The sequence below is a fragment of the Stegodyphus dumicola genome, chromosome 5 (assembly GCF_044657685.1).
Source record: "Stegodyphus dumicola isolate Sdum_Otavi_A_Nest chromosome 5, ASM4465768v1".
Lineage (NCBI taxonomy): Eukaryota > Metazoa > Arthropoda > Arachnida > Araneae > Eresidae > Stegodyphus > Stegodyphus dumicola.
The window spans coordinates 15,264,388-15,289,955 of record NC_140772.1 but is presented as its reverse complement, the minus strand read 5'-3'; positions in this window follow the sequence as shown (position 1 = coordinate 15,289,955).

The following is a 25,568-nucleotide window of genomic DNA, read 5'->3' as shown; positions in this document are numbered from 1 at the left end:
TGCTCTACTATAACAAAACTCGTACATTTACATTTCAGCAATACTTCGTTTCAGGAAAAGGGGAATTTACATGATGGTCGGTTCTTTTCTTTCGAGTTCGGAAAATAAGAGCAGAATAAAAGTAAAGGAGATTCAGAACTACGTAAACAGTTTGTTGAAAGTTTGTTTTTCAATGTCCAAACTTGAAAAGGTTTACGAAACAAAAAGGAAAAGAATGACGCTAACTATACACAAAACCGTACAATCTGACCTTGCACTTGATTGGAGCTTCAAACACCGTTTTCTCCCAAAACGTGCTGAGAAGTGACAATAAATGTATTATGTGAGGAAGCATAGAGGATGCTGAAAACTTGATGGCAGCCCTTTTATATCATTATGTAAATTATGATGTGATGAGATTTTATAGCTGCCGAATCTTACTTTATTCCCCAAATTTTAACTTTAACATTAATAAAGAGGAAAAATGTAATTCAAAATAATTTTCATTACAAAGTACTTGGACCTTTTTAACCGAAGTCACATATTATCTTAGATTCTGCTCATTTTACTATAGTCACAATAATGCTACGAGATATTAAACAGGGATATATTAAAAAAAATTGCCTTATTGTTTCAAACAACCGAAGCAGCCTAACACTGAAAATATTCGCATATTGTTAGACATTAAAAGTATATAGTTAGTTATTATAGTTATAGTTAGTTATATAGTTAGTTATTAAAGTTAGTTATATAGTTATTAAGGTTAGTTATATAGTTATTAAAGTTAGTTATATAGTTATTAAAGTTAGTTATATAGTTATTAAAGTTAGTTATAGTTTGTTATATAGTTATTAAAGTTAGCTATAGTTTGTTATAAAGTTAGCTAATTATTTTAGTTTATTATATCGTAGTTAGTTATATACATATATCACTCTCTTACACTCTCGTCATTGTGACGTACCATCGGTGTGATCTGGTTACGTCCTGAAATTTGCATATGATTCTTGAAGATGTGTGCAGTGAATTTACAGGTGATATATTTATTTTAGAGTTCGATTTCCGCGTGACTCCGACTTATCCTTAATTTATGGACATGAGTGTATTTTCGTTTTGGCATTTTGCATTGGTTCACTATAAATGTCCGATTTATCTTTCGAATTGTGGTCACCAAATATTATCGCCCTGTATTACATTTAAAGAAATTAAATAATGAAGAATATGCATAAATGTATGTATGTTTCTCGCATTGTGATAAAACAACGGTATCTAGAGCCGTCCAATTTTGAATAAGGTACGTTTCCACCCGAATATGGGATCTGTAAGCCCAAATCTGGAATTTGTTTTATTATCTATTTCATATTTTTTAGAACTTTAATGAATTTTTGATTAACAAACTCAACGATTTAAAAGCGAGCAATGACAACACACTACGAGCGAAAAAAAAATTCTATCTCCAGCACGCGGAATTGTGTATCAGAAATTTTAAAGGTATGTTCATATTAAAATTATTTTGCGATATTGCTGTTGAACTGAATTTTATCGTTTAAGTGCAAAAACATGCTATTTAATAAATAAATGTAGCTCACAAAATGTTAAAAAAAAACATGTTTAAAAAAAAACAATGTTAAAAAAAAGAAGAAACGCCTCTTTGGACGAAATTAATTTTATTACACTATTTTTTATTTCTTTTTATTTAATTTCTTTAAATATAATACAGGGCTCTAATATTTGGTGGCAACAGTTTGAAAACTGAAAAGCCACAAAATCCCAAAGCGAAATTAATAATCCTATTAGACTAACTCTGAGAACCGAGGTTCATTTTCACTATGTAACTGTCACATCTTTTTGGTGAATTCTGCGTAGCGCGCTTCCGTGCATAACAGAGCAGCTTACTAAGTAACTTGTATTACAGGTAAAATTTTGTTACACTTTCTTTTCTCCTTTCTACCTTATACGTTGCTAAGCAACTCTGGGTAAGTTTCTACTGTTTTTCTTCTACGTGACTTTGTTGAATTTAGTTTTCCTTATGCAAATTTTGATTCGAGGTCAATCGGCGGTAAGCTAACGTGGTTGCCGCTGATTGGCCGATGACGTCAAGATCGGCGGGTTGGCCGAGCATGTACTATATACGTACGCCGGTATCCGCGAATGTGTGTGTTCTGAGTTAGCATTATGCTAGTTTTCTTTCCCTCAAATGGTTTTAAAGTCTATAATGTTAGCTTATTTTAATTTAATTTAATTTACGGAATAAAGCATGAATTTTATTTAGATTAATCTTAGCTTTATTTAAGGGAAGCAAAAATATGCTTTGTGTATATCCACATTTCCAAGAACACACATTCCCTTAACACAATAACATTTTCTTCTACATGTCCTTTCGTTTCACAATTAAATTTTTGAAGTTTGTACTGAGCTTCGTATTCATATTTCCACGTATGTTGCAAACAACATGGATTAATATGCAAGAACAATGATACATTTCTTAAATCCGAAAAACTTAAAATCCTAAAAATAAAACGTATCCTGTTCATCTTACCTGCCTACGTTCAGAGCACTTTTTTTAAAAAACATAGAATTCTGATGAAATATATATTTATTTAGTCAAAATATGATATCAAATCATGAAAATAGGTAAATATTTAGGAATATTTTCATAAATTTTTGAAATATATGCCATTTTATGACCATTTTAAGGAGAATTTAACACTTATGTTAAATGTCGTATATTTTTTTTCACAGCATATATTTCAATTTTATTTATACTGTACACTACTACAACACTCATCTGTGTTATGAATTAAAATGCTTATGATATTTCTAAAATTTACTAAAATATGTGTAATTACATGAAAAAACACAGTTTTTTGTAAAATATTTCTTATCGTTTTATATAGAAATACTTATAAAACAATCAAATTAATAAATATAACTTAGATTGTATCTTAAAACCTAGTAAATAATATAGAAAAAACTTCAGTGAAATTTAATAGACATACCTTTAGAACATTTTGGGTAATTACATTTCTTGTATGTAAAACCATTAGAAAAATTAGTTTTCCAGAAAACGTATTTAAAGATTTCACATTAACAGAAAAACTGTTCTATTGTATTTACACACTTAAAATTCTCTACATTTGTACATCACACCCTCCATATCTTTATACTTAAGTAATTTTGATTTCCTATTTGATTTTAATTTTTTTTGGCTATTTTCGAAATGAGCGACGAATGACGTTTCGAGTTCTTTATTCTTTCGTTATCAATTCCAAAGTAATTTTTAATCATTTCTTGTTCAATTGATATGCCTAAATGTTCAAACACAGGAAGTAATCCAAGATACCCTGAATTAAAATTTAAAACTGCTATATATGCACCCAGCAACATAGTCTTTATACCTAATCGCAATGTTGCCAGACCCAGTTCAAAAAACCGCAATGTTGCCAGTCCCAGGTCAAAAAATTAAGGCAAATAATTATTACTAGAAACAAAAAAATGTACGAAGAATTAAAATGAAATGTTTTAGCACAATTTACACACAAACAGGTTAAAAAAAAAAAAAACACGGATAACAACATTGTTTACCTTTAAGTTGAGCCTTTTAAATGGCACTTCCTGTCTTTCTTCTTTCACTTTCAGTGCAGTTAATTGGCTATATCTTCTCATCTAATTATCAGAAACGTAAAAATGAACCATTTTCGGAATCCTACAAAACTGACCTTTCAAATTGGGCAATTAAAAAAAATCGAATTTTTTAGCCGAAATCATTTTTTTAACTTAGGCTTTTTTTAACCTTAGTACTCGGACACTAATTCTACTCATCAGTATTCAAAATACATGCTACGAGCATGATATATTTAGATTTATTTCAAGTAACAAGGTTTAGAGCGGGTTAGGCCGACCGCAAAATATTTTAAATTCAAACACAAAATAAGTAAACAAGTGTAATATAAATCCTTGTATTTCTGTTGTTGTACTTCGTTTAAAATCTGGCCGACTGGGTTTCGTGCCTCTCCTCATAAATTCTTTAGCTAGGCGGAATCTAAGAAATTAGTGCATCCCCCGTACCTGAAATTACAACGTAAGTGGTTAGCACACACAACTAATGCTGGATGATCCATGATTTGAGTCCTTGGTAGGGCATTGTTGATTTTTCCTGTTTCTGAACTGCACCGAAAATTAAAAAAAATCTTAACAATATCTGCATTACACATGACTGAAATTACGAAAATCTAATACAGACCGCAGCCGCTCGATTATTAAAATCTGATTGACAAAAAATGTATCAAATTTTTAATGTCAGTACACGCTTTATGTTAGAAAACCCTATAAATTTCTTCCTAGTTTAGTTTAAAATTACCGATAACTTTGAATAACAGAAGATTAACAAAAATGTTATAAGGTATTAGAATTATCGGGCGCAGTGCCCAGTCCACTTAGCCGGCACATGTTATGAGGTATTTTCTCCCTCCTTCCAGCAAGCCTTCGTGGTGTAATGGTTTGCACACTCGGCGTGTATTCGAGAGGTCCAGGTTCGAGTCTCGGCGAAGGCATTGCTCATTTTTCAAGTCTCCTGCTATCAAAAATCCTAATGACTATAGTGGCGCTCGAACTAATATATGGTGGATGATAGTTTTTCCCCGCTAGGATTTGGCGTTTGAGTCCCCTAATCCCCAGTCGCCCTTTAAAAGGGGGATTTTCTCCCTCCTTCCAGCATGCCTTCGTGGTGTAACGATCAGCACACTGGGCGCAGATTTGATAATTTCGATTAAATTGCACATTTTGCATATGTCCTGCTCCAAAATAACCTAACGACTTTACAATGTTACAAAATAATATAAAAATGAAATATAAGCTCCCCCCCAAAAAAATATGTAAATCACGAAAGTGTTTCACAGATTCAATAGATTCTTCTTTCTACACTCTTTGAATATAACTGTGCAATAAAATAGGCTAATTTCCTAGACAAAAGCCTCAAAGAGGTAAAGCAGGAATCAATTTTATTTTGAAATATGCTACAGAGTGCTTCGTCATTGTTTATGAATCAGTTGTTGCTAAATTTAGAGAAAAGATTAAACAAGGCAGTCCTCCAACCATGGACGAAACCTGAGACATCTTATGAGAGTGTCTCTTTATATATGAGGGGTATTAAAAGAATAATGGATTCAGACAATTTACGTTTCCTTTCATAAATTACTATCCTCGGATTTTCTGGAATGTACACACTGCCTTATAAACGATCTTCCAACCCATACAGCGAACAGATATTGGCAATAGTTCTGTCACGAGTAAAAAACATCATTATCCAGTGGAAGATGCGGCAGATGACCGGAGCAGCTTACATTCCATTCGAAATAAACGATCTTAATAATATAAGAAGCTGAAACCTTTCAGGCATATTAGAGTCCGAAACGAGTGCATGCTGCGTGCATCATTTTCGAGAGTACTTGTTTCACTTTGAGGAAAGGTTATGTGAGCACATTATGCATTTTTAAAGCTGTAGTTGTTTCTTAGATACGTCATTCTAGTTAAAGAGTCTGAATTTTAGGAAGTAGATAGTGTAGTATCTCGATTAAGTGAATTTAATGGATAGAATGAATAAAATAGCATACTTTAATTTTTAAAAATGACCGTTTTAAGGAAACTGTTTATTGTTAAATAACTTTTTCTCCCCTCAAACAATATTTGTTTTCCAAAAGGGCAAAATAAATGCATATGGGACATGAATATATGCAGGTAATATTATACAAAATAAAATAAAATAGAAAAATAATAAATAAATAAATAAATAACAAATTTTAAAAAATGTAAAAGATTTCAAATTCTACATTACGTCTAAAGGGGCGTTTTTCTAACGTTTTTTGTGTTACTTTATTTATTAAATATTAGGTTCTTCGCACTTAAACCTTAAAATTTAATTCAACAGAAATATGACAAAATATTTTAAAGTGGATATCTTTAGATTTTTCGATAGAAAATCTCGCGAGCTGGAGATAAAAATGATTTTTTTTCTGTACAATCTTGCCATTTCTGGTTTTGAAATCGTTGAGTTTGTTAATCAAAAATTCGTTAAAGGTTTACAAAATACGAAATAGATAATGAAACAAATACCGAATTTGGGCTTCCAGATGCCCATATTCGAGCGGAGAACAACGCTATTCATAACTGTATGTCCCTAGGCATCGCTTCTTTTTCACAATGTGAAAAATATACATTCATGCAGGTTCTTCATTATTTAATTTCTTCAAATATAATGCAGAGCTCTAACATTTGGTGGCAACAGTTTGAAAAGTGAAATGCCGTTTATAGTGAACCAACGCAAAATCCCTAAACGAAATTAATAGCCTTTCTGGGCAAATTGGCCCTTTCAGGTAAAAAATACGTTTAGAAAAACAGTACGTATTTATTTCTGAATAAACCACATGCAAAAACCAGAAACCAGAAGCCCAGTGGTAAACTGCAAGAAACAGGGAAGGTAGTAAATTTACTAAAACCTCGCGATATATGATGAATATGATATATGAAATATATATATTTTTCGCTACATCATGAAAATGATATATGAATGAAATCATGAAAATGATACATGAAAAATGATATATGAAATATATATATTTTTCGCTACATCGTCATCGTTAGTTGGCGCAACGAATGAAACAAATAAAAAAACGACCCTTTTCTGGAATGATATAGACACAAGTTAAAGTTTAGAAATTAAAAATAATGTCATAAAAATAATCAAAACAATCTGTGTCTCCTTTAGTCTAACCCCTACAGATTGCAGTAGGCAGTGCAAAAAATTGCAAAATTTTAGCATTATAAACATAGGAAAATTTAAAAAAAAATGCAAAATAACAGACAAATTTTAAAAATTGTTTTGAGTAGATTGAATCCAGAAACTAAACTTGCAAAAATAATTAATTAGTCCAGTACTTAAAAAAAACAAAACCATACGCAAATTTTAATCCAGAATTTGATAAAAAATTATATGCAGAGTTTTAAAACATACAAGGTGGGTTAAAAAACAACAGCAGAAATTATAAACAAGGAAAAAAACTTCAAAAAATTTAATAATATTTTGCACGAGTGGGACGAGCCCTAAAAACATGTAAAACAGAAATAATACATCATGCGCAAAAATAAAAGAAATAACTGAAAATTTGATTTAAAAATATATTATATGGTATTGGCAACGAATCCAGAAATGGTCATTTTCGTATTTTCGAACAGGTGAGGAACAGTTCGACAACGATTGCGGAAAAAATCGCTACCTGTCTCTTTGATTCGTAGTTGATGAACTTAACTTCGACATAGATTGCCCCCAAAACAATGATGATAGATCTTGATATAAAGAAAAATGTGCTCTCTTTTTGTGGCTTATATTGGTTCACTGAACAGATTGGTTTGGTTTGGTTTATTTGATACGGTTTTTGGTTTTTTATTTAAACCTTCCAGTGTGGTGAAAACTGTGCAATTTTCTGAAGTGTGGTGAAGAATGTATGTCCTCTCGAAGTCGCTTATCGACGTAGCCAACAGCGGTGAATCATTCTAGTGATGGTGTAATGATGATTTCAGGGCTTGAAAACCTGCTGAGGAATATAGCTATGGAAAACTAGATTGTAACAGGAATCTAGAACAGTATCCAGGATAATTTGTTACGCCGCCAAGTACCTGCCTGACTAAATAAATTTTGAAGTGGATTCATGTTGTACCAGTCAAGTATATTCATCTGTTATTCATCATGTGATTTTACTAACGTACTATATTCTGACATACAGTGGATGGACAAAAATATAGAAACACCTTGTGAAATGCATGTTTGAAAAGAAAGATTGATTTTAATGAAATATGTAGGTGGCGCTGGCGTTTTTGACTACTGACGCCACCTATACAACTTCGTAAATGTGCTAAACAATTCAGTTGTTGTCGGAGTACTGTTATGTGAGGTTGTCATTATGTCAGAGTTAACAGACTTCGAACGTGGGCAAATTGTTGGAGCACGTATGGTAGGTGCTTCCGTAAGCAAGGTAGCCGAGGTGTTTAGTGTGTCAAGAGGTACTGTATCGAAGATTTATTCCGCATATTTGAAAAGCGGGAAAACATCATCTGCTAAATAACAGCGCGGACGAAAGTGTGTCCCGAGTGATCGTGACAGACGATCATTAAGGGCAATTGTGACGAAAAATAAGAAGACCACAGCTGCAAAAGTTACTGCTGAAATGAATGTTGTGTTACTGAACCCTGTGGGTACCAAAACAATTAGAAGGGAGCTTTATAAACAGGGAATTGCTGGCTTCATAAACAGGGAATTGCTGGCCTGCAATTGAGAAGCCACTCATCAGTGATGCTAATGCCCGTAACAGGAAAAGGTGGTGTTTAAGTCATAAAGCATGGACTATAGAGCAGTGGAAGCGAGTAATATGGTCTGACGAGTCTTCTTTCACATCGTTTCCCACGTCTGGCCGAGTTTACGTCTGGAGAACGCCATCTCAAGCCTATAATACAGACTGCTTGTTGCCAAGAGTGAAACATGGCGGGGGTTCTGTTATGGTTTGGGCAGCCATATCGTGGTTCTCTGCTAGCCCCATGATAACTGTGTCAGGGCACATGACTGCCAAGACTTATGTGAACATTTTGGCCGATCAAGTTCATCCCATGGTAGAAACTTTGTTCCCCGATGGTGATGGTGTCTTCCAAGACGACAAAGCCCCTATTCACACAGCTCACATTGTCCAGGACTGGTTTTCTGAGCACGAGGATGAGTTGTCCCATCTTCCCTGGCCTCCACAGTCACCAGACCCGAATATTATCGAACCTTTGTGGTCTACATTGGAACGGAAAGTGCGTTCTCGTTATCCACCGCCAACATCGTTATCTGAACTTGCCACCGTTTTGCAGGAAGAATGGTATAATATTCCCTTGGCAAACATACAGGAACTGTATTTATCCATTCCGAGAAGACTGCAAGCTGTTTTGGATGCCAACGGGTTTCCTACACCATATTAAGCAAACAAGCATGTTTTTTTAAAGGTGTTTCCATATTTTTGTCCAACCCCTGTATGTTCATCTACTTTATTAAGCTTAACGAAAGCCGCATTTAATCGTATGTATTCAACTTACAGCAAGGATATTTACTCCTTTGGCAGAATCCACGTTTTATAGCACTGCCGTGTCACTCTCACGAATGTTCAAAATTCAAAACAGCAAAGAGCAAGGATGTTCATAATGTGAAATAAATAGAAGAAACATGGGCTTTTATGAAAAGTAAAGCCAATAAAATCACCTAAGAAATAATGTGCCTGCAGTGGCAATGAAAATATCAGTTAACCATAATTTCGCTATTTTTCTAATGGTTCATCGATTATTTTCATGACTGCGATTTTATATAGTTCAGATTTTGATTTATAGAAAAAAACTGATGTGTACACCACATTACTTCCTTGTACGGAATATTAAATTATACGCACTTTTCTTGCATTTCATTTAAACTTATTGGATTGAATTACATCTACTTCGCCGACAGCGCATAAACCACAATAGAATAAATGCCTTTTTTAAAATTCACTCTATTTGTTTACCATAGCGACACTCTGGCGCTAAGTTCAATTAACAGTATTATATTTTGTTCATATTTTAACTCAGAACTCACAAAATTTATATCATTTAAAGAATTATCTAATCGTTGCCACATGTTCTATTCAAATACTATAATAAAGCTAGAATGATGTATAAAAGAAATTAAGCAAACAAAACAAAAAAGAGACAGTTTTTCACAGACGATTGAGTATTTCTCATTCAATTAATTCATTTCTCACTTCGCGACAAGGCAAAAATACATAAAAACTCAAAGTATCTGCAGTAAAAATTACTAATTATTAAAAATTAAATTATTAAAAATTAAGTAAATCTTAAACACTTATTTCCTCGAAAAAAATTCAAGAAAGGATTAAGCATGATTTAATTGGCAATAATAAATGAATGCGTTATCTTTGTTGTTGCGAAGCTAAGTTTCTCTAGTTTGGCAAAAAATCCACTAGTCTCCTGTTTCAAATGTAAACATCAATGGCCGCCATTAAAAACAGGCTTAGCGGCAATTAAACAACTTTGAAATTGCTGATAATTTTAAAAATATTGCACACAGATTTACTAAAGGCATAAAATCCTTAACCGGAAGATAAAAACAACCTAATACAATCATTCTTAAAGCAAAAACTTTACAATTTACAAACATATAAGAGTAAAGAAACTGAGATCACTGAGCCGGGTTACAGAGTGGATATATATATAAATATATTTCTATACGTTTGGTGCGGCCGATTGCAACCAAAATACGAGGTGCATATCTACATGTTATAGCAGTCCTTTATACAAAAGTTCAACGTTCTGAAGGCTAGTCGTTTTTCAGTTATGCGAGATACGTACGTACGTACCTACGTAGGTACATACATTCGTACTGACGCCACGAAATATTCCCTTCAGAATTCATTTTAAAGCAGTTTTATAATTTTTTTGGAGGAAAAGAGTATTTTATTCTTTCCTTACGTACAGATATCACGCACAAACATCGTTAAAATGCATTCGATAGCCGTCAAAACGGATATTTTCGTTGAAATATGCTGCCTGAAACCTTTCGCGATTACAATACATCCTTTTTACTTCGTACAAGGAAGTAAAAAAAGGACTCTACTTTCTATTTATATCATTTATGGTTTTCCTTTGAGATTTACTGATGAAGTTGTGTTCATATTTTTCCAAGAACAGGAGGTGACTAGTCTGCTTTTTACCCATAAATAAGAAACCAAATTGCGACGATTGTTGTATTATTTAACAAATGTTCTAAGCAGGCCAGACACTTGTAATTAATGCATTTGTTAGAAAGAGCAGTAATCGTCTGTCATTAAGTCGCATCATCACCGAGTACGTTACTCAGGTTTCACAACAGGCGGCGTCGAATTCCATTCACAAGAATGGAGAAGCACTGTCCCAATTTTGATAGATCCTCGGATGCATCGGGGTCTCCCACTACACTTCCCCTATCATCAGACTTGTTGAAAGCTTCCGGCTCTTGAATATCTAAGCACCACATAGATATCTTACAAACATCCAGGTTGTTTCCGGTATTCTATCCCACGCCTAATGATACGACAGCCAGATCTTCAGCACTACAGGCAGCTCAATTTGAGTATCATTTATTTAGTTATCACAGATATGCAATGAAACAGGTAACTCAACTTTAAAAGTTGGAATAGGAAAGATTATCTGCATGGAAAGCTCTAAGTATTCATTGATACAGAAATACATGGCGTTTGTTTTTTAAAAAGACTGAAATTTTCAGCTCTTTGAATTTAATATTCGTGATTAAAAATACATTTTTATGAGAGGAAAAATATGACAGTTTTTCTGTTAAAATGTTTTAAAGATGTAAATTTGCTTAAGAGAGAAAAAAAAATAAAAATAGAAAAATAAATAAGTAATTTTCAATCTCATCTTTTATGTGACTAATTTTCGTATAGACATAAGTTAAAAGAATTTGGACATAATTTTAGTTGAATTGAAATAGATTATGCGTTTTGTAAAAATTTAAAGATTATGTCTAAGTAAAAATTAATTTTTAGTTTAATTCAGCAGAAAAAGTAAATAACAAAGTAAAAAAAAAAGTTTTCAGAATTCATATTAAGCCCAAAGGGGTGTTTTTTTAACGGGAGCTCAAAAAATTATTTAAAACGCGATACAGACATTCAAAGTCATACCGTTAGACATTGTAATGTTAAACGTATGGAAAGAAACCTCGCGCATAAGATATTCGTGCTTAAAAATGTACTCGAGGTTAACGTTAATAGAACGCTTTGAAATTGCTGAGTTTGTAATTAAAAATCCGTCAAAGTTTTAAAAAATATGAAATAGATAAAAAAGCAAATTTCGAATTCTAAATTTGGGCCTCTGGATGCCCATATTCGAGCGGAGAACTACGTTATTCAAAATTTGATGTCACTAGGTACCGTTGTTTTTTCACAATGCGAGAAACATACTTACAGTCATATAGATTTTTCGTTATTTAATTTCTTTAAGTGTAATGCAGGGTTCTAATATTTGGTGGCAACAATTTGAAAAGCGATTTAGACTTTTATAGTAAACCAACGCAAAATGCCAAAACGAAATTAATACCTCTTCTGGGCTAAAATTCTTGCGAAAATGAAGCAAAATTAGAACTCATATAAAAATTAATTTCTATGTTTAATTTAATTTAGTTTAAGTAGCAAGTCCATTGTTTGATTTTTTTCAAAAAGAGTTTTGTATTTTGTTTTACAAAATAATTATCTTATATTTTACTAGTATAATCGCTCTTGAGATAAAATATGATAAGTGAAAGCAAAATTCCTGCCATAAATTTAAAATCGAGAAACTCTGAAAGCTTTCATATTTTACAGAAGGGCGTTGTGTTAACGTTTTTGTGTGTTACTTTTATTTATTAAATATCATGTTCTTTTCGTATAAGATTTCACATAAGCCATAAAATTCAATTCAACAGCAGTATCGCTAAATAATTTTAAAATGGGCATAACTTTAGAATTTCTGATATACAGTCCCGCGCGCTGGAGATACAAAAATTTTTTTTTCGTAACTGTGTTCCATTGCTCGCTTTGAAATCTTTTGAGTTTGTTAAACCAAAACTCGTTAATGTGTTACAAAATATGAAATCGATAATAAAACAAATTTTAGATTTCAAATTTGGGCTTCCAGATGACTATATTCGGTAGAATATAGGTACCGTTGTTTTATCCCAATGCGAGAAACATACATACATTTATGGGGATTCTTTATTATTTAATTTCTTTAAATATAATACAGGGTGATAATATTTAGTGGCAACAATTTGAAAGTGAACCTACATTTATAGTGTACCATCACAAAATGCCAAAACGAAATTAATAGTCCTTCAGGGCAAATTTCCCCTTTAGACTAAAAAATACTCTTATTTGCACAACAATGAACACTTATTTGAACTACAAATAAAATATACCCTAAATTTTAGAGTTTTCTTCTATATGAATGAAATATCTACGATACATGCGATAACAATTAAAGTTGAAGGGATACAGTCAATTCTTAATTTAGAGAAGCAGTCCTATAGATGACGTACACCTATAACACAGAATCGTGGTTAAGTAAGTTAAAAACCTGTTCAAACATGTTTTAGACGATTTTCATTTTATTTGCAGAAATATTTTGTATAAAAGGTTTATGTTTTAAATAATCCGTTTGATAACTCTTATTCTTCACTATCTTTATACAAAGTAATTTCCAAGAATAGTAATAAAGTCTTTTGCGGTATTGAAAGAGGTACAATTTTATTCCTTTACTCTTAAACAACGTTTAAAAATCATATGTGTACACCACATGACTTCCTTGTACTTCCAATTAATTCAGTTCTCACTTCGCGAGAAGGCAAAAATACATAAAAACTCAAAATGTCTATATTAAAAATTACGAAGTAAATCTTAAACACTTATTTCCTCGAAAAAATTCCAGAAAGGATTAAGCATGATTTAATTCCCAATAATAAATGAAGGCGTTATCTTTGTTGTTGCGAAGCTAAGTTTCTCTAGATTGGCAACGAATCCACTAACCTGCCGTTTCAAATGTAAACAAATATGTCAGCCATGTTATTTAAAAATTAGGCTTAACCGCACTTAAACAGCTTTTAAATTGTTGATAATTCTAAAAATATTGCATACAGATTTACTAAAGGCATAAAAACCTCAATCGGAAGATAAGAAGAATATAATTCAATCATTTTTAAGGTACAAAATGTACAATTTACAAACATATAAAAGTAAAGAAACTAAGGTCACTGAGCCGTGTAACAGAGTGGATATATATATAAATATATTTATATACGTTTGGTGCGGCCGATAGCAACCAAAATACGAGGTGCACATCTACATGTTATAGCAGACCTGTATACAACATTTCAACGTTCTGAAGGCTACTCGTTTTTGAGCTATGCGAGATCTGTACATACGTACATACGTTCGTACAGACGCCAGGAAAAATTCTCTTCAGAATTCATTTTAAAACAGTTTTATAATTTTTTTGAAGGAAAAGAGTATTTTATTCTGTCCTTACGTACAGATATCACGCAAAAACATCGTTAAATTGCATTCGATAGTGGTCAAAATGGATATTTTCTTTGAAATATGCTGCCTGAAATGTTTCGCTATTACAATACTTCCTTTTTACTTTGTACAAGGAAGTAAAAATCACAGGAGGGCTGTAGGTCGACGTTTCGACTATCCGCTCTTTAAAAGTGCAAAACTCAAATATCCACAGGTTATATATCAGGGGATTTAGTAGGGATATCTGTGAAGGGCGTGGCCTTCAGACTAAAATCTAGTTCCATTTTTTTCAAGGAAATTAACAGCGGATTTTGACGTGTGGTTACTTGCTTTGTCTTGATGCAATTAAACTGATCGATGACACTGTGAGTAAACAGAAGGTATTTCTTGTCTGAAAATTGGGCATAAATCATAACTCTGATAATATGAGGAGTCTATTAAGATAGATTATTAAGATAGTCTATTAAGATATTATTCTCAATTTTTAGTCCAAAGTTGCAATTTGCCCTGAAGGACTATTAATTTCGTTTTGCATTTTGTGTCGATTCACGATAAGCGTTATTTCACCTTTGAAATTGTTGCCACCAAATATTATTGCCCTATATTATATTTAAAGAAATTAAATAATGAATAATCTGCATCAATGTATGTATGTTTCTCTCATTGTGATAAAAAAACGGTACTTAGAGCCTCCAAAATTTGAATAACGTAATCTTCCATAGAATATGGGCATGTGGAAGCCTTAATTTGAATTTGAAATTTGTTTTATTATCGATTTCATATTTTGTAAGAATTTAACGAACTTTTGTTTAATAAACTCAAGGATTAATATAGAAGTTAATTTTTGACTTCTAAATTAATAATATTTGTTCGGCGTGTTATTGTATCTTAAGCTCAAGGATTTCAAAGCGAGCAATGGCAACGTTTTACAGAAAAAACATTTTTATCTGCAGCGCGTGAGACTCTGCATAGGAAATTCTAAAGCTATCCTCAATTTAAAATTATTTTGCGATATTGCTCTTTAACTGAAATTTATGGCTTAACTGCGAAGAAAATGATATTTAATTAATAAACGTAGCACACAAAAACATTAAAAAACGCCCCTTTTGACGTAATTTAAAATCTGAAACCTTTCAGATATTTTTTCTTTATTTTTAATTTACCATTATTGGAAAACCCAGCAACAACCATAAAATCCCTCTGAAAACCCTTCAGTAGATTCTTTGATTCCTGCTTCAAGAGTTTTTTTATCCTCTTTGATGATAATAAATGGAGATTCATTTATCGTGACAACATTTTTTTTTACATTTTCGCCCAAATAAATTGTTTATCATAAGGAATTATGTAGTACGTTCTACGTTCCCTCATACTATATCGTATAGGAAGATAATGCACGTTATGTTTTTTTTCGCCTGTTTAAGGTTCAAATCAGCACTAATCATTTTGTTTAAAGTTGGAACGGAACATTTAAATGATTCTGAAACTGAACTGTCCATTGATTTGGCAGATTTACTTTGAAGATTAAAGATCTTACCTTTGCAACATACGAAAGATTCCGTTTTGTCCTTTTATATGTATTTGGAACAATTTTTCCACCTGAAGCGAAACTTTGAGGCTTTTATTTCCTTCCTTGTTGAAAATATTTCGTGTCGTATCTTTAGACATCGAAAAACTCCGGCTTTCACAGGGTTTTAAATCACTAAATATCAATAATTTTCTTCGGAAATAGCATAAACACAGCCTTTTATCCGCTGCTCCTTTAAAAGCGCTATTTTGCATGAGAACAAAACTTTCAAATAGCAGACGATAATTTGTATTTTAAAAATGTAGTTCGAATTAAAAAAACGCAGACTAGGCAGACGATTCTAGGCAGACGATTTTCTCACTTAGCAAAGCAAAAGCATTTAAAATTGTGTGAGAACAGCTTTTGTATTCGATATGAATGAAGTATTTATGATATAAGCGACAATGATTTAACTCGAACAGATAAAATCAAGTCTTAATTTACAGAACCTATGCCAGAGATGACGTGCATCGATAACTCAGAATCGTGGTTAATTAGCTAGAAGTTAAAAGCACAGGTAAGAGACTATAGTTAATTGAGAAACATAAATTTACCTGCAATTTTTAAGGAGTTTAAGCTAAGCTGCTGCAGTTTTCAAGCTGAAGAATAAGCTCATTTAGATACGATAATTAAATTAGTATTCAAAGCAAAAAGGACAGAAAAATGAAACATTATGAGAGAAATAGGTTACGTTAGAATGACTTCAAAGAACGATATTTATAAGAGAACCTGAAAACTGCCATAGTGTATCAACTCACTTCAAAAAGTCGTTTAGAGATTTTATTTATTGAGGATAGTTCTATTTTTTAAGACCCATGATAGATTCTGGTTTACAAAAATTAAATTGCGTACTCTTTCAGAGATAGGTAATTCTCAAATCCTACAACATCATTTGCTATCACTGCTGTAATCCCCTTGCGTTTTTTCTTTCCTTGTACGCAGTAAAAAGGAAGTATTGTAATTGCGAAAAGTTTCAGGCAGCATATTTCAAAGAAATTATCCACTTTGACCGCTATCGAATGCAATTTAACGATGTTTTTGCGTGATATCTGTACGTAAGGACAGAATAAAAGACTCTTTTCCTCCAAAGAAAATTATAAAACTGCCTTAAAATTAATTCTGAAGAGAAATTTTCGTGGCGTCTGTACGAACATATGTACGTACGTATCTCGCGTAACTCAAAAAAGATTAGCCTCAGAACGGTGAAATTTTGTATATAGGACTGCTATAACATGTAGATGTGCACCTCGTATTTTGGTTGCAATCGGCCGCACCAAACGTATATAAATATATTTATATATATATATCCACTCCGTTACCCGGCTCGGTGATCTCAGTTTCTTTACTCTTATATGTTTGTAAATTGTACATTTTTTGCTTTAAAAATGATTGAATTATGTTGTTTTTATCTTCCGGTTAAGGATTTATGCCTTTAGTAAATCTGTGTGCAATATTTTTAGAATTATCAGCAATTTTAAAGGTGTTTAATTGCCGCTAAGCCTTTTTTTAATGGCGGCCATTGATGTTTACATTTGAAACAGGAGACTAGTGGATTTGTTGCCAATCTAGAGAAACTTAGCTTCGCAACAACAAAGATAACACATTCATTTATTATTGCGAATTAAATCATGCTTAATTCTTTCTGGAATTTTTTCGAGGAAATAAGCGTTTGAGATTTACTTCGTAATTTTTAATATAGATATTTTGAGTTTTTATGTATTTTTGCCTTCTCGCGATGTGAGAACTGAATTAATTGAATGAAAAATACTCAATCGGCTGTGAAAAACTGTTTTTGTTTTGTTTTGTTTGCTTAATTTCTTTTATGCATAGTTATAGCATTATTATAGTATTTGAATAAAACATGTGGCAACGATTAGATAATTCTTTAAATGATATACATTTTGTGCATTATGAGTTATAATATGAACGAAATATGTAAGTTAACTGTTATATAATTATTGGATTATATAACAGTTAACTTAGTTTCCGTTATATAATTATTATATAAGTTAACTGTTATATAATTATTAATACGCTTAAGTGAATCTAGCGCCAGAGTGTCGCTATGGTAAACAAATACTAGAGTGAATTTTAAAGAATGCATTTATTCTATTGTGTTTTATGCGTTGTCGGCGAAGTAGATTTAATTCAATCCAATAATTTTAAATGAAATGCAAGAAAAAATGCGTATAATTTAATATTCCAGTACAAGGAAGTCATGCGGTGTACACATCAGATTTTTTCTTTTTGTATTTTTCGCAAAAATTTCGACAGTTTTATTTTACTCTTAAGGTTTATTATTATATTTGTTTTATCGTTAACACAATAAATAACCGTAATTTCATTTCAAACAATGCCTGATTAATTCGCGTTTCGGTAAATTAGGAGGTTATTTTATTTCCAAGAACAGCTTATTCCATTTTAAGGCTGAGGCAGTGACTTTGTAAAAGCGTTAGACTAAATATATTTTTGGAATTATCATTTTTTCTTTTAAAGGGAACTTGCCTTTGGATGTAATTGCACTAAACCATTGGAAGAAGACTTTAAACCGTTTAATCGCTTGGCATTTGAGATCTATAACCGGGTTCTGTTTACCAGAAGTGCGTTTGCTCTAGGTTTGAGAAAACTCAGCGTCTTGAGTGACAGAAATTGATATAAGAAGACCAAGAGAGACTGGGACGTAGAAGCTCAGTGAGCGAAGATAGAGACAGTGAGAGCAGAGAGGTTTGCTGTTACGAAAGCAGCTGATTGGCCGAAAGGGCACGTGGTTCGCAGTCTACCCCACTCTCCGAAACCCTCGCCTTCGCAAAAATCATCATTTTGCGTGTTTCCTTCGCGGGGTGAAGTTCGCTTCTCAGTTCTCCGTTTCTGCGAACTCCTGCATTCATTCAGTTCCGGCGGAAGAAACTCCGCATTTTTTTATTTTCGGATCTACTGATTTCAACTGCTGTAAAAGTTCCCGGAGATTCTTAAATGTGGAAAAATGCTGCGTGGCTTGCTTTTGGCTTATTGTGATTAAAGACCAAGCATGGGGTAATACCATAGGAAAGCTATCACATATACTTGGATACATATTGATATTGGATGTTTCGATCGCCGAAGTAACTTTTTTTGTGAACGTTTATGTTACGAACGAACGTTTATGTTATACATTTTCGCTCCGCAGCTGATATTGTTCTAACACGACAAGTTTCATCTCCTTTCCCTAGTTAGCTACTGCTGCTAATTACCAAATACATTTTCGCTCCGCAGCTGATACTTAGCAAAGGTACCAAATATGTTCAACTGTTTATAGAGAAAGTAGATTAAATGACAGCATAATAGTGGAATATTAATTAAATTATTTATAAATATACGCCTTCCAAGATACTATAAAACATCCGAGTTTTATTTATCTGCCATAGTTCATCCGTTGTGGAATACGATTTATCTGCCCTACAGACTTCAATAAGCATGCCTTAGTCTGGCGGATACATAAGTATTATTCACCTGTTATGTGCGATATATTTTACAGTTGCAGTGTTCTCTAGTTTGAGGAATAAAACGTTAGTAAAAATTCGAAGCCGGTAGTAATGGAAAGATGATAATACCGAATTTTTAGTTGCTGAACGAATTACGAAAAATGTTGTGCCCTAGACGGGTTACCAGGTGACAACTCGACGAAGTCATGTCCGAAGTGCACTTTTTCGTTCCTAATAATACTCCGGGCGTATTCACAAGTATGTCCGATATGGACAGCAATCCTCGACAGCACCACGAAATGGATGACGACGCCGACGACGAGGGAGGTGATGACGAGAAAGATCCGGACGACGACGCGAGTAGCGACTTTGGAGGATATTATCCAGATAGGTTATCCTTTATGTCTAGCCATCCTTTGGATCTGGAGGGTTCCATTGTGGTCGGTGGTACAATGCACAGAAGGGGATCTATTTGCAGCTGCGGTACCAGTACCAGTAGTCGCAGCAGCACATTAAGCTGTGCCAGTGGTAGCACTTGCGACCATGATCACCATTCTGGCAGTTGCACTTCCACCAGAAGTACGAGGGGCTACTCACCGACCAGGGACAGCATCTGTTCTGGTCATGAGCCGGACGAAAGTCTTCCTTATCCAGGTTTCCGTCCGGTGACATTGTTCTGCATGACACAGACCACACATCCTAGGGACTGGTGCCTGAAGATGGTGATTAATCCATATCCTTTTTATATTTATGTTCATATTTAATGTTAGGTTTACCATTAGTGATTACCTCAAGTTCTGCTTTCATCTTCAATGGGTAAGTGAAGGCTTTTACCAAAGTCCAGCTTTTTTCGTTTTTGTATGATTTTGATAATCATCAATTTATATATTTTAGATTTGAAATTATGTATGCTTTATTTAGAAAATGTTTGGAAATTTGTTTTATTGTGAAATATATTTTTAAATAGTAATGAATGGAAAATATACTGTTCTTAAAAAATATCTCACAACTCACCAGTGGGTGAGTTTTAAATATAAATTATTATCGAAAGGAAATTAGGTTTGGATATTCATTGCAGTCAGTGATTTAAATTCAAGTCATCATTTTAAATATAAATTATTATCGAAAGGAAATTAGGTTTGGATATTCATTGCAGTCAGTGATTTAAATTCAAGTCATTAACTGAATGCAATATTACTAAGAAATCTATTTTGGATTATTAAAATAAATGCAACTTTTAATGAAGACATAGTCTAACGAGCTCTAGAAATTCATTAAGGATTTCTGAGCATAATGAGATACGTTCATCGTCTTAAACAAGTAAAATTTCTTTTGCTTGTCTGAATTTTGAGAATATGTAACTTTTATGTTAATGAACTCTTGAAGCGTTCTTAAATGTGCATGATTTTCTCTTTCTTAGCACTACTGCTTACTATTAACCCGTATGTTAACTACACATACAGAAAATATTTACACATACCGCAATTAATGACACCTTAAGAAGATTAAAATAATTATCTAAGCAGAAAATTTTATTCTTAGATGTTACTGTACATGTTTTAAATATAAATCGCTATTATATATAGAAAATAACACTACGTTTTGTGTTTAGAGATAATACCCGACGACAGATTCAAATTTAATCATGTGTAAAAAATGGGATTTCTTTAATTGACATATTGTTAAGCATTCTAGGAATATATAATAAAAATGATAAAAATCTGAAACTAAACACACTTTTATTATGTGTTTTTTTAATATGTTTCTGTTTATTTATATTTTTACACAGTGTAATAATATGTGAGTTATTTTACAGTTTTAATTATTTATTTATTTAAAGTAACTTGAGTATTGTTTACTATTACATTTTGAAAGCTTAAATAGCCGAATTTGTTTCCTAAAATTGTCAAAACGTGGCTGTTGCAGTTAAAACTTCGAAAAAAATCATTAATTATATTTTACGTCTCTTAATATATAAATGGTGAAGATGGAAACAGTGTTTTAAAGAAATTACTATTTTGAATTCTAGAAAGAAATTATTATTTCGATTAGGAAAAGAGGGACAGATTTCATTTATATTCAGTATAGTTTAGATAAATTAGGTAAAAAATGCTGCTTTAGACACATTTTTTGTTCGAGATCATTAAAATTACTTCGAATGTATTCAAGTTACATTCGTGTAAGCCAAGGATGTCAAACTCGCGGCCCGCGGGCCGCATGCGGCTCACAATAAATATTTTTGCGGCCCGGCCAATATATCGGCAAATAATAATATATAATAATAAAATAACATATCGACGAAGAAAAACCCCGACGTGCAGCATGAACAAATCAAGTTTAGATGATACTTGTTTGTATCAAAAATACGCAGAAAAAATTGCAAATTTAACAACTGAATTTGAAACGAAGTTTAATTATTTTAGTTCCCTCGAAGACAAATTTTTTTTTGTTTTCTTCGATTTTCTCAATAAGTATTGACTCAGTACCCAGCCATACGCAAATGGAGGTGATCGAGATTCAATGCAACTCAAATTTGAAAGCAAAATTCATTGAAGTGGGCGTGCCTGAATTTTACAAATATTTACCAGCCAGGTTTGAAAATACTCGAAAATTCGCATATGAAATTATTTCCATGTTTGGTAGCACTTATCGGTGCGAGCAGTTATTTTCAGTCATGAAAGGTAATAAGTCTCCTATTAGAAACCGTATTAATGATGCTCACCTTGGGTCAGCGTTGAAAGTTATCACTGCAAACAAAATTTCTCCCGAAATAGGAAAGATAATAGCAGAGAAGAGATGTCAAGTATCAGGACGTAAACATTAAATTTTTCTTGTTCTTTTCTATATAGATATATATATGTGTTTATTATTGTATTATTCGAAATAAATCTACGTTTCTATGAATATTGATTTTTTTTTTTTTTTTTGCGGCCCGCCTAAAGTTAAACCTTGTTTGTTTGGCCCAAGTGTACCTATGAGTTTGACATCCCTGGTGTAAGCGTTTCATTTGAAACAAACTCGTTTTCAGGTCAAGACTAATTGTACTTTAGATACATATATCGTTCATTAAAAGTCAATAAGTGTGGAAATCTTCCCATAAAAATTGATCTTTTTCATAAACCAATTTTTAGAACAAATTCTTAATCAGGTTATAGTCACAAATGAATTATTTTTCAAAGTGCCTATATGTTTTATATTTTAGCAACAAATGCTTTAATTAAAACATTAGCAACTGTAAGGGATCACAGTATCAATCCATATCACTTGTTTATTGTTAGAATAAAAGGTCATATTAAAAATATTATTTAAAAAATTTGACATTTAATCAAGTTTTTATGAATTATCAAGATAATCACTAATCACTGTTTTAATAATATGTTTAAGTTTGCTAATAAATTATTTCTAAACAATATTATGTTACCTTCAGACGATCAGTGTCTTTTTAGTAGATCTGTACATTAATTATAGTAGCGTAAAATCTTTGTTTAAGATAAGAACAATATACTGGAATTATGTTTGATTATTCACATTAATTTGCTAATCGTGCTGTTTACGAGTTTTGAAGAAACGTATGCACTAATGCTCTGGTAACTCATTTAACTCCATCTTGTTAAATGTCTAGATTAAACGAAAGTTTTCAAAAGTAATTACTTTTATCGACACGCACTACATAGATAACTAAATGGATATGAACAATTAAAATTGAGCGTAATGTTATATTTCGAGATGATTTAATGGGCTATAGAACCACTTCTGAATTTTGTAAGGTTAAGAAGTAATTAGATTAAACTCAACATTTAAAGTATCTCGTCTGCTTGCGAATGAAGAAACGCGAAGTTTCCTTTAAACAGCAGATATTTTTAGGTGGCATACGGTCGATGTTTTTATAAGATGCCTGAACAGAAAACGTTTTACCACTCATGAAATATTTTCCTCTTTTTCCTGTAAAGATGATAGTATCTAAAAACGTATATCAGTTTCTGTAATTTAAAAGCGGTTTGAAATTCCGTAACAGCATTTAAAGATCCCTTCTTTTCGATTTCAGAGCTGGCATTTTATTATTATTTTATAATTAGTATTATTTGTACTGTGTTTAAACTATTTTTTTAATATTTTTTTTTTAATTTGGTGGCAGCAGTACGGATTTGAAATTACCTACGAAACGTTTAGTTAAGTTGATTCCGTATACTATTTATATGAAAACTGTTAAAGTGTTCTTTTTGACAGTGAGACAGAAGTTAACTATTTTAGAACTGAATAATGTACCAAAGTTAGCTTAACTATTTTCCTATCATCCTTGGTATTAATGTAAACTCTGATCATTCGTCATTTTATACAGTCGAAAATAAGAGACAAGCACATATAATATAAATATGTTATTTGAAATAATCGATGAAAGTCAATGTTATCTTTAGTAATGAAATGTTTTGTACAATATTAATAAACTTAAATATTGAAGTTATTATCATTAAGTGTATAAATTAATCGTCAGATAAATAATTATCGTATAAATTAATCGTTGAATATATGTATTCAAAGTAAAATATTCAGTTAGCGTAAGATAAATGCTTGATAACCATATAAAAATCCTTTCTGTTCAGTGCATCGGAAATGCATAAAATAAGTACAACAAAGCTATCAAAATAACAATTTCTGGGTAAATCTAAGAAGTTGAAACTTCTTTATCTTGCCGATGAACCTTGATGAAAATGTTAACATTCGTATTCTGTTAAGCAAATTAAATAAAATAACCATGAATAGTGTCAAATATTAAGAACAGTTTTTAAGAATTGTTTAGAGAATAACGTGCAAGAAAGAATGCAAAAATAAAAGCACCATGAATTATAAATGCAGACGAAAATAAGGCCAGAGAGAGATATGAGAAGACGAATTGAAAATATTGAATTACAAGTAAAATCTTTCCTTACAAAGATGAAAGCATCTAAATTCATAAATATTACTTTAAAAGTTTTGTATTTTATAAGCGATGATTTAAAATTTCGTAGCTGAGATTATTTAAATTTTCGTTTCTGCATTTAAAGATTATTTCTTCTCATTAGAACGCTAAATAAAGCAATTTAAAATAACAACATATATCTAAATCGAGTACCTAAAATATCTAAATTTCGAAATAATAGGAAAAAACAAAGTTTTGCATACTTCTGAAACAGTTAAATTAAGCCCACCTTTATTTCCTTTCATGATAATTTGATTGATAAAATCTTATATTATTTGAACAACAAAACAAGTAATAAGTACAGTTTGTATTTTTAAGAAGCTCAATAATTAATTTATGTGTACAAAACATATGATGGGTTTATATGTTTTTCATGAAAATCGTTAAAATTGCAAAATGTAAGACTACATGTGGATATGTGTTCGATATTAACTTAAATATTTTGTATTCATATAATATATTTTACTTATTAGTTTTTGCTAAACAAAAATGAAACTAAAAATAATGTATTTTAATTAATGACAATAATTAACTTTTGCGCATATATATATATATGGTGTCCGCCGATAACATCGCGGCAAAAACATCGCGGACGAAAATGTCGCAGAGAAAACAACGCAAGGCGAAAACGTCGTGCTACAAAACATCGTGGGAGAAAACATCGCAAAGAGAAAACATCGCAGTTCTAAAACATCGTGCTACAAAACATCGTCGTCGAAAATAAAGCGGTTCAAAAACTTCGCAGTTTAAAAACATCGTCGTCGAAAATATCGTGGTAAAAAATAAAGTATCTACAAATCATCGCATGACGATAACTTCGCAGACATGCTTTTTTCAGGTTTTAATTATTGTAAATGGATATTTTAATAATGATTTGTGAGCGCAGTATGTAAAGAAGGATAATTTTTATTTTCACATATTTTATTAACTAATAATTGTTTGCTGAAAACCTAAGAAGGAAACTTAAGCATAAAAAATTAAATGCAAATTATAGATTATACTTTTCATGAAAAATTGCCAGTAAAAACTTTATAAAAATGATTTATTAATGGCCTTTTTTAGTTAACTATGTCGGTTTACAATTCTATTAAGTGCTATAAGTTGCATTAATTTTCTATGCTTAAGTTTCATTCTTATTTTCTCAGCAAAAATTTATTAGTTAATAAAAAGTATGAAAGTAAAAATTATCCTTCTTTACATCCTGCGCTCACAAATCATTATGGGAATATCCATTTACATTAAAACCTGAAAAAAGCATGTCTGCGATGTTATCGTCATGCGATGATTTGTAGATACATTATTTTTTACCACGATATTTTCGACGACGATGTTTTTAAACTGCGAAGTTTTTGAACCGCTTTATTTTCGACGACGATGCTTTGTACCACGATGTTTTAGAACTGCGATGTTTTCTTGTTGCGATGTTTTCTCCCACGATGTTTTGTAGCACGACGTTTTTGCCTTGCGTTGTTTTCTCCGCGACGTTTTCGTCC